We start from the raw sequence: 11,907 nt of genomic DNA on the forward strand, positions 1-11,907 counted from the left end.
CGTCCGCTTGATAGTCATTGTTAGGGACATAGCTTTGCTCTTCGGCGTATCGCCTTGCTTGCCGGGCCTCTTGTGTGACCTGCCGTGCCGCTAGGTCCGCAGTGTATATTGCAGTGTGGTTAACTTCCTTCAGCACTTTATGGTGTTCCAGCCAGGTTGAATCCACAGGACCTCAAAATATTGGCTCATGCGATACTACCACCATTGAATAAAAGAACAAACTCCAATGTCGCCATTTTGTTGTTAGAAAACACGGGCGTTCGATAGTACAGACGTGGAAAAAAACTTGCACAAGTCCCGGGATTGTCTTGATTAAAAAAGAGCTATGAAATAGTTGAGAGTTAATTTTTAACATGTAGCTCATTCCGGACATGCTTTTAAATCTGGCTTTGAGATCTCTTGGCCTCTGGCCTTAGGGGCAATGGGGGAGGAGTGTGGTAACCACGTGATCCACTTGGAGGTGATCGTGGAAGCGACCTATCTGCGGGCTAAGACACACCTTCTACCCGGGCGTGTCCATTTCCCGCAGGCTATATAAGCCGGCCCCGAAACCCCCGAGAAAGCTGCGGGGAAGGGGACGGAGGGGGGGGGGGGGAGGCGAGCCGTATAATCTTGCTGAGGGAGACTGTGGTCATCGGAGCCTCTATATTATTTTGGAGCTTCCCCTTTACTACAAAGATACCTAATACGGTAGTGTGGGCCGTTCCATGTGAATTTGCCTGATATGACAGCGCAACGTGTAGTCTCTTTTCTTTGTTCGCCGACCGGCAAAGCGTGGGGGTGAGGCACCAATAAAACGAGTAAAATACCGATTCACGGACCTCCTGTGTTTTCACGCGGTACCCCAACAAATGAGAAGCCCACAAGACAAAGGAAACCATTCCAGTGTTTCGAATATATTCTGTGCTCGTGTTCCTAAGTTCAAAGAGGAATAAGGATAGGCTTTTAAAGATGGATACAAACGAAACGAATCATGCCGGCCAGTTATCATGAAGCTGTTTAACTACCACGAGAAGCTGTCCGTGTTGAAGAACTGCAAAAAGTTGAAAGGAACGACTATCAGTGTTAGCAGCGATTATGCCAAGGAAACCAGAGAAAAAAGAAAAAAGCTATGGAACAGCGCCTCGACGAACAGGGCGGATGGGGATGACGTGTTTCTAGTCCACGATAAACTTACAATCAATAATCAGACATATGAATGGGACCCGAAGCAGGATCAACGCGTACTTGTAAGAAACCGCAGTGAACGGTGTAAGTGACAAAAAAAGCAAGAACACGCACCGGCCGAACTCCGAGTAATCAATTTAAACGCACGAAGTATATTAAACAAAGTCACTGACCTAGAAAGCGTATTTCTCTGTCACGCACCACATATTCTCATTATAACAGAAACATGGCTTACGCCCGACTTAACGAGTGACTGTGTCATCCCACAAATTAATAAGAAAAAATAGGGGCTCTCGGGGAGGAGGTGTCGCTATTGCTGTTAAGAGTGATTTACATTGTATTGTCTTAGAACATTTTTTGGATGAGATGCTATTTTGTAAAATAAAGTATTGTGACTTATCTTTTCTTGTTTTCGCGGCATATCATGCCCCGAACAGCCCCGTAAATTTTCTAGAAGATCTCGATCTGATACTGCATAAATACGTTAATGACAACACGAGAGTACTTTTGGCGGGTGATTTTAATTTGCCTTCTGTTAATTGGGAACTTTTGCAAGCTGGAAGTGTGGACAAAGTGAATGGCGAAAAAATGCTCGAGATTGCCTTCAGCCACAGCATTACCCAAACAGTAAAAGAATTCACTAGAGTAACTGACACTGGTCAATCAGTGTCGGACTTAATCTTTGTAAGTGATAATATTAGTGAATACAAAGTGTTTGTGGCTGATGGCATATCTGACCATAATATGGTTTTGTTGTTTATAAATTGTGACAAAAAATCTACGACTTCAGTACCAAGCAAGTTTACGTATAAGGACTATGAAGGTGCCGACGACACAAGCATTCTTGATCATTTGGAAATATCATTCAACTCCTTCGAGTTATTGTGTAGTAGTGGTGATGTTCAGCGTGCATGGAATTACTTCAATTACACAGTTTCTTATTGCATCGATAAATACGTACCCAATAGAGTGAAAAAGCCGAGGAGGAATAATCCTTGGATCACAAGAAATATAATACACATTAAACGAAAATTGAAAAGATGTAGAAAAAAGAAGAATTTAAGTGTTAGCATACGGCAGCTATGCCAACAACTTAAAGAAATGGTGAAAAAGTCAAAACATAATTACCTTACAGTAACTTTTCATAACTTCCTAAGTAACAACCCCCAAAAATTCTGGCGATACCTGAACCCGAAAAAGAAAAAATTGAGCAAGTCACCCTGGACGGGAAGATAGTAACAGATACCACTGTTCTTGCAAATAGTTTTAACCTGTTTTTTCAGTCAGTATTTACACGCGAGACACCACAGGGTAGCTTGAAAAACATGACTAAAAGAAAGGCAGGACAGAATGTCGGTGATATAGAAACAGGGCCAGAGATAGATCGAATAAGTGATACCGTACCCCCCATGCCACAACTGACAATAACAAAAGAAGGAATTCTGTAAAAACTGTTAGACCTCGACACAAAGAAAGCATGTGGTCCAGATAAGATACCGACTACTTTTTTCAGGAGGTATGCGGAATGGATTTCGTTTTATTTACATTGTTTATTTGTAAGTTCTCTACAGTCATCGCAGCTTCCCTCTGATTGGCGGTGTGCACGTGTTGTCCCGATCTTCAAAACGGACGATAGACTGGCCATAGAGGCAACTACAAGCCAATTATTTTAACAACTGTAGCATGTAAAGTCATGGAGCATATAATAGCAAAACACATATTTCATCACCTTGAAACTAACAAGTTGCTTTATTCCGATCAGCATGGGTTCCGGTCTGGACTTTCGACAATAACGCAACTGGTTGACGTAACCCATGACATAGCATCCACACTTAATGATAAACAACAGGTTGATGTTATTTGTATAGACTTTTCTAAAGCCTTTGCTCGCGTGCCTCACAGGAAACTAATATTAAAGCTTTAAAAATCGGAATTCACTCAACGATTACCGGATGGATAGGGTCATATCTAACTAATAGAAGCCAGTATGTATAACTTAACGGCCACGCCTCAAACCTTCTTCCATTTTACTCGGGCGTGCCCCAAGGCTCTGTCTTCGGGCCATTGCTGTTCTTAATATATATAAATGACATAGTACATGACACTCCATCAGACATTCATATAAGGCTCTTCGCCGATGACTGTATTATTTACTCAGCTGTTAATTCAACCGATCGACAAACTTCACTAAATGAATATCTTAAACGCATTAAAGAATGGTGCGACAAATTGGATATGAAAATGAACTACACAAAGTCCGTGTATTGCCATATCACTAAGAAGCGAAGCGTTTTGCCATTTAAATACTGCATTGGAGACATGGAATTGAGTAATGTCGAGCACTTTAAGTACCTTGGTGTCACGTTTTCTAAAGACGTAACCTGGACCAAGCATATTGACACCGTCTGCACATCGGCATATAAAAAGCTTTGTTTCTTGAGACACAAGTTAAAACATACAACTAAAGAGATCAAAACGGTTGCTTATAAAACATACGTTAGGCCCACCTTGGAATATGGTAGTGTCGTCTGGGATCCTTATACAAAAAAAAGACATTGATAGGCTAGAAAAGGTCCAGCGACAAGCTGCGCGTTTTATTAAATCTAACTACAGACAGACAGCATCCCTAACGGAAATGCTCAGAGCTAGTAATATAGAACCTCTGCACATAAGGCGAGAAGTCGCACGTCTAAAAATTGCTTTATTTAATGATCAACGACAAACTAAATTTAAGCCCGAATAAACACGTTCTCCCATCCAGCTTAAAACGATCAAGTAGATTGAATCATACAAAAACATGTCAAGCTTATAAAAGCCGAATAGATACCTTTAAACAGTCTTTCTTTGTAAAAACTATTGAGGCTTGGAATTCCTTGCCCAATGATGTTGTAAATTTGGAAACCGTGTCCTCCTTTGAAGATTCCATTGCAAAGCTGTTAACATAATGGGAGCTGAAAGTGATGTCCTTTAAGTGTGCAATTTGTAATAATTATGTGGGTCAATTTGTTCAATTTGTTTATTCGTTTAGAGGGCCAAGGTTGTGCATTGTTGTCATTTCTTGTTCGAACGGCAGTGTCTGCTACATTGACAATTTTTTATGCTTGCGTCTTCTTTTATGTGTCATCACAACGATGGATACCCTCCCTGTAATAGCCCTCAAGAGAGCGCTGACAGTATTTTCAAATAAATAAATAAATGTCGAATTTTCACCTTTCTTTTGTTCGGAAGCTCATTGTTTTAACATGCCCTTTTGCATCTCTACCGTCGAGTTTTCATACAACGCTGTCTTCTTTTTACCGCCTCAAAGTATTTACCAAGAAATATCTCGGTTTAAGTTCACGACAGTCTACACCCCTTAACCTCCGTGAAATGGTTATAGCTTCCAGAGCTCTTACACGACACATCATGCGTTGAACCGTAATACCACACCAGTACTAGCAAGAAAATTATGTCTATTAGAATGTAGAACATGCCAACGTAAAATAAATGCCATGCTTTCAGCCACTCTAATTTTCTGGTATTAATCCAGGCAGCTGTTCTAGCAAATAAATTGTTCGCTTCCTGTTCTCTTGCGTCTCTGTGCGTCTATGCGCGCGTGTGCATGAGTTGCTGTATGGATCTGCATTTGTTTGTTGTGCGCGTGCGTGTTTCTGCGAACATTTTCGTGCACGTACTTCCGTGCGTTGGGGTGCGCGCGTACGTTCTGTTCAGCTGTGCTAGCTGATAAAATCAGAGTTCCAATTCCTGTACTGCCGACTCAATATTTTGGTAAAAAAACATTTAGTCGAAAATTATTTTAGGGTGAGAATAATTTTAACAAATTTAAATAGTGGGGTAACTGTTGGACCTAGAGTCCTCATCCAAGCGAAAGCAGACAGTGTTATTCTCGCAAAACACAATGCATATTGTGTTTTCTGTGCAACAAAGCGCATTTTGACTCAAAATGTTTTTCCTGACCCAGTTTCTTCTGATTCAAAGCTGAACACGAAACAAAAAAAAAAAGCTATAAAGACGAAGGTCTGCCAACTAAAAGTAAGAGATTCTGGCAAGTTTAGAAGAAGGAACAATTGTGTGGCGTCCATGTGGAGACTCACAAAATAATACTTCTCTTTCTTAGAGCGCAGCTCTTAGGGGCCCGTTTCCAGCCTGAGCGGCGTCGGCGTCGGCGTCGCCGTCGGCGGCGGCGTAACCGGGGGGGTCACGTGACCGCTGAGGTCACGTGACCCCCCCCCCCCCTGAGGTCACGTGATCCCCCCGAGGTCACGTGACCCCCCTCTGAGGTCACGTGACCCCCCTCCCCCGAGATCACGTGACCCCCCGGGGTCACGTGACTACCCGCAGGTGACGTGACCCCCCTCAGTACCCTTCCCTACTCCACCTCAAGAGCTGCGCTCCAATTCGGCGTTACAGGGATTTGTAAACGGCTTTCATTTTTTTAACACGCACCTTTTTTTTATTCTTGGTGCAATATTCGATCTTTGGGCCGACTCTGGGCAAGCATGCATGAGGAGACCATTGGGGTACGTGAAGTTCGTTTGTGTGAATTGTGTTTTCGTGAATAAACCTACCGAAATTCGCAACCTCGTCATTTACCAACAAAGATAAAAAATTGCTGCAGCGTCGCTTCTTCGTATTCGTGTTCATGAGTGACTAATAAATATGTATTTTTGTCTAGAAACTACAGTTTTATGTTTTTCGTGTTTCGAAAAGCCATGCAATCTGATGGCAATCCTGGCTGTCAGACTGTAATACAAAACTCTATTTTACAAATATAATACAAGGCTCTACGGTAATACAAAGCTCGAAAGTGAATTTCAATTCCGTGTCTAAGAAGACTCCTAGATCACGTACGACTGAAACGCACTCAATCGAGTAAGTGTTCATAGTGTAGTAACAGTTGTTACACAATGATTTTCTCGAAAAAAAAAATCTTTTGTCTCAGAAGGGTTGAGAACCAAGTTGTTGCCTTTGCACCAAGCTGTCAATGCTGTAATATCATGTTGTAGTTTATCGATTTCAGAAATGTCAACAATAGCACGCAAACGCTTAACGTCATCGGCGAATTCTAACATTTCAGAGTGATTTTTAATGCATGAGCAAATATCGTTCACAAACAAGTTGAAAAGCAGAGGTCATATGTTAGAACCCCGTGGGCTGCCGGATCTGGAGAGGTACGCGGTTGACTGTACACCACCGTATGGAACAGAATTCCATCGGTCCCGCAGATAGCTCTGAATCCATTCACAAAGTGGAACGAAAAAAAATGAAAGACGTTTACAATTTTCCGTAATGGCGAATTAAAGCGCAGCTTTTGAGGAGGAGGACGAAAGGAGGGTACAAAATGGAGCGTGTGCCCCTGCTCCCCCTCCCTCCTCCCCTCCTGCTCCCCTCCAATTTAGCGGGAAATTTTCCCTTAATTTCGTGCTAAAATAAGCGAAAATTTCCCCGCCTAAATTTAGCAGAAACTTTTACCATCGTGACGCCACGTGACGTCACGAGGGTAAACGTTTTCTGCTAAACTTAGCGGGGAAAATTTTCCGCTAAATTTAGGGCAAATTTTTCTTCAACATTTAGTGATAATTTTCCCCCATCATTTAGTGAAAAAAATTTTTACGCTAAATTTAGCTGAAACATTTTCCCCTAGATATATAGCGGGGAAGCTGAATTGGTGTAGAGGTCACGTGACGTCGATTTCCCTGGTAAATTTAGCGGGAACATTTCTCCGGTAAATTTAGCGGAGAAACCGCTAAATGTTTGGGCTAATTTTGTGTGGCGTCATGAGGTTAGAATTTTTCTGTTAAACCTAGCGGGAAACTGTTCCCGCTAAATATAGCAGAGAAATTTCTGCCCCTAAATATAGCGGGTAAATTTCCCCACTAAACTTAGAGGAAAAAGTTTCACTCTATATAGATTAGGCGGGAAGATTTCCCCGCTAAATTTGTCAAAAAATTCTCCCGGAAAATGTAGCGAAAAATTTTCCCACAAAATTAAGCAAGAAAAATTTATCCTCGCGACGTCACTCGTGACATGACGTGTGACGTCATTAAGGAAAACGTCCCACAATGCAACGCGCTGTTTCGCCGACGCCGAACCGCAACGGGCGACTAAGAGCTGCGCTCTAAAACCATAAAACTGAAGTTTTTTTTTTTTTTTTTTTTTAATTAGGGATGAATAGTTTAAACAAATCAAATCCTTTTTTTTTTTTAAAAAAAAACGAGGTAAATTGCGTCGACCTGCTGCTTTTACTCAAATGTGGCACCCACAAATTTCGTAAACGCAATCAAATTTCTTTCCACAGAACGATTTGCCCTAAAACCATGTTGCGCTTTTATACGTCTGGAAGCAAAAACGCATAATATGACAACGGATGGCCTTTTCGAACACCTTGGCAAATGGAAATACGAATAAATTGGACAATAATTAGTGACAGATTATGCTGACTCATCTTCGAGTATTGGAAGAACTAGTGAAAACATCCATACAGTTCGGAAAAGTTTATCTTTCAGCGACCGATTAAAAATATAGAAATTAAAATTGAAGCTCACACGTCGCCGCACTGTTTGAGTATAAACGAAGGAATTCTGTCGGCTCCGGCCAATTTCTGAGGTGGTAACGACCAAATTGCCGCAACAACGTCCTCAATGTTAAGCTTGGAAATGGGTAAGCATATATTGTTCTGGTCCGGCAATGTGCACGTATTAGTCGTACTGCTCTTATAAAGCGCGTTGGTATTGCATCCATTTTTTAAGGACAAAACGCGGACACCACACAAAATGTGCTGTCCGTGTTTTGCCCTTTGTGTTTAACTCCTTTGTAACACAATTTACGTGGAGTAAAAAACAGCAAAAAAATAAAGTCTGAAAACTCTTGAAAAACGTCGCTCCACTGATATGTTCCGAACGGTTATATAGTGTTATAATCTCTGCAGTTTTTTTTTTTTTTGATTCGATGAGTTTTTTGTATTCTTACAAAACATTGCGTATTTTTCTTTTGGTCTGAGTTTACGCTTTAAATGTAGCTTTTGTGGTCAAAACGATAAAGACGCTTCGCCAAACTGCGCATCGACGTGAAATTTTCGTACAACAGATTATTAGTGTGCTAATGTTTGGGAACGTAGCTTTTTTTTTTCGCTTGATGTTTCAATTCGTGGAAAACTAGTCCGCGTAGTGATTTGTGATACCATGCTTGTGAAACGAAATGAACAGCCTATTGCGGTTGTCATATGTGTGTAAGCGTTGATACATTGATACTACGCCATTTTTACATGATGTAATGACTGACCCCGAAGAATCATCAAGCTGCCCATTTTACGAAGAACCACTTTGTCTTCAACCGTTAAGCTTGAAAACAATAGCAAGTGAGCAAACGTCGAAACCTCGCATTATATCCCCTCAATGGCTCACAGACGGCTACCCATCGTGCGTTTTTCTCTAAAGTTCGGTACTTTCGTCTACGAGATGGCCTTGTCTACCGCAGGAACTACTTTCCCCAGTGCCAACGCTGGTTGCTCACCCAACCCCCCCCCCCCCCCCCCCCCCGATGTTTTTATGGCGAAGATCTGGAGAAACCTCATTGAGACACAATGTTAGGTCATGCTGGCTTTGCAAAAACGAACACTCGGATGTCTTAGTGATACTTCTAACCCGGTTTCTCCCTTAGGGTGCAACGATTTGTGCAACAAAACTTGAAAGTATAAAACAGAGAGGACGAAGACGAGAACAGGACATCCAAGATGTCCTGTTCCCGTTCTCGTCCTCTCTGTTTTATACTTTCAAGTTCTGTATCTACTAACCAACACGCACGTTTTCAATTGGATTTGTGCAAGGTTGCACCGAGCGCCCAAGGCGTAAACGTCCAACGCAGGCGCAACCGGGCTATTACAACCACAACCCGCCTGTTTTTTTAGCTTTAAACGTGCTGGCATTCAACTGATCGGGTCCTTGCGCTCTTTATCTTCTGGAAATCGCTGGCTCCTAGTTGCAATTCATCACCTCACCCCCTCACCCGCGAAGCCGTAACATCCCCTCTATCGAGCGGGGCGGCAGAAGAGGTGGCCAAGGTTTTCTGACCAATAAATTGCTCCGTTCCGGTACACCACAAACTATAGCCTCCTAGTATTAATCCACTTGGCTGTTCTCGTAAATAAATCTTTCGTTTCCTGTGCTCTCGTGTCTCTGTGCGTCTGTGCGCGTGTTTGCCTTTGCGGTTATAGGATGTACTTTCGTTTTTTTGTGTGTGGACATTTTGGTGTGAACATTTATCTGCACGTGAGTGTGTGCATGCGTGCGTGTGGGTGTGTGCGTGCCTTGTGTTCAGCTGTGGTAGCCAATTAATGCCAAGTATAAATTGCCGTGCTGCCGCTTTCTGTAAAAAGAATTTCGCCGAAAAATAATTTAGGATGAAAACATTTTAGCGCATATAAGTAGTGGGGAACTGTTAGACCTACAGTCCTAATCAAAACGAAAACAGCGAGTGTTATTCTCGAAAAGCACAATGCATATTGTGTTTTCTAAGTCACATTGCGCATTTAGACTGAATATGTTTCTCCTGACCTAGTTTCTTCTGATTCAAAATTGAACAAGAAACAAAAAAGATATAAAAACGAAGGTCTGCCAGCTAAAAGTAAGAATTTCTCGCCCGTTTTCAAAAAGTAACGATTGTCTGGAGTCCATGTGGAGGCAGACAAAATAAGTATTTTTTTTAATACGCAACTTTTTTATTTTTGGTGTAATATTCGACCTTTGGGCGGACTCTGGGCAAGTATGCGTGAGGAGAGCATTGACGTACGTCAATTTCGTTTGTGTGAATTGTGTTTTCGTGAATAAACAATACCGAAATTCGCAACGTAATTTTCCACCCAAGATAAAAAAAAATGCTGCAAGGTAACTACTTCGTATTCGTGTTTATAAGCGACCAATAAAACTGTGTTTTTGTCTAGAAGCTACAGTTTTATGTTTTTCTTGTTTCGAAAAATCTATCAATGTTATTGCGCTTTCCATCCTGGTTGTCAAACTGCCATACAAAGCTCTATTTTTTTTCGCCTAATTAATTATGGCAATTCTTATATCACTGTAATATTGTTATCTTCCACATGGCACTGAGCGGACGGCAGGCTCCGTCCTTCCCAATCGCAGATAGTGCCATAATTATGCCATCAAGTGCAAGGACTTTCCGCACCCCATAATCCGGATGGGCCGCCATGGCTGAGCCGCAATGAGCCTTAAGCACTATTCGTTTGGTAATCGGTTCCTGAATATCCAGGAGAAAGCACTAGCTGCGAGGGCAGAAACAAACTACACGTGGAAAGCCTCGCACCGTCTCAGTGATGACAGCACTGGAAGGCAAGCTTGAAGAGCTTGATGGTACAGCGGGCTTCGGCTGGGTTGAACGCTTGGACTTCCTGTTCGAGACGAATGATGTGTAGGACGCAGCGACGAAAAGGGCTCTATTGCTGATTCTCTGCGACGTAGAAACCTATAATACGGTCAAAACGCTAGTTTCCCCACGCCGGCCGGGAGATGTCAGCCTTGAGGATATTATGTCTGTGCGACGAGGCCATTACGGTCTGAGGCCATCTGAACTCTTCTGTAGAAGCACATTTCAAAGGCCAGGGTGTTTCATTTGCTTGCTGCGTGGCGGAGCTCAAGGGCCTGGCTGCTGGTTGCAACTTCGGCGTGTTCACTGCGACTGCCGCTCCAGAGACTGCAACAGAGTCATCGACGCAACGTTCAAAAGACACCACGTCTTCAAATCTACGTATGCTACAACTAGACGTGATGTACAGGAACGCTTGGTCTGCGGAATTCAGGATGAACTGCTGCATCAACGTCTTTTCGTTGAGCCAACACTCACATTTATGCAGGCTTACGGTGTTGCCATCAGATATGAGACTGGCAAGCAACAACATGGGCTGAAACTTCCGAAGCCAGATCTCAGTACTTCTCCAGATGCGAGTCAGCTATCCAGCAGCAGATTCAGCAGTATCTCCGACGAGACTGAAAGACGATGATGCCGCTGTGACGATTGGCAAAGCGCAGAAACCTATCCATTTCACAAGATCACGTGTCGATTTAGCGAGGAGACGTGTCACATCGCAAATATCTGTCGAAAAAAGCATTTGTGAGGCGAGGTCCATGACTCAACAAGGCTCAACCAACCAGGGCCAGTTTGCTCGGAGCGCTAACCGCGGCTAAAGTTAGCCGCAGTACCTAGGAGAGGGATTTTAAAATCACGTGACTGGCTCGGTAGGGATGCGAGGAAACATGGCGATACCTCGTTGAGTGAGCGCCGCTCGCTTTGGAACTAAGATGTCGTTGTAGCTGCAATATCGGGCGTGTTAGTCAGCAACGAACGGTGCAGGAGGCTTTCGCTTTGCTTTAAACCACTTAAATTGCAAAGTATGAGCAATGACCTCGCCGCATTGTTTAGATAGTTTTTCGATTCTGGCCATTCCTAAGCCTAGATGAACGTGATAATTGTCGGCACGACAACGTCTTTGGAAAGCGGATTGCCTTGATTCAATCGGCCGGGTATTGATAGCAGACAAAAGCAGACAGCGTCCCAATCAGATCAGGCTACCCCCATGAAAGTTGACAAGCAATCAAAAAAGAAAAAGAGTCCCCGCATAACAGGACCACCCTAGCATAATGCCAGTGAATATTGTGCAGTGGAACTGCAGAGGAGCACGCTCAAACATTAATGATTTAAAGAATCTGGCGCAGGCCCTAGACCGAGAAGTGA

The sequence above is a fragment of the Ixodes scapularis genome, unplaced genomic scaffold (genome assembly GCF_016920785.2).
Source record: "Ixodes scapularis isolate PalLabHiFi unplaced genomic scaffold, ASM1692078v2 PGA_scaffold6__148_contigs__length_123643588, whole genome shotgun sequence".
NCBI lineage: Eukaryota > Metazoa > Arthropoda > Arachnida > Ixodida > Ixodidae > Ixodes > Ixodes scapularis.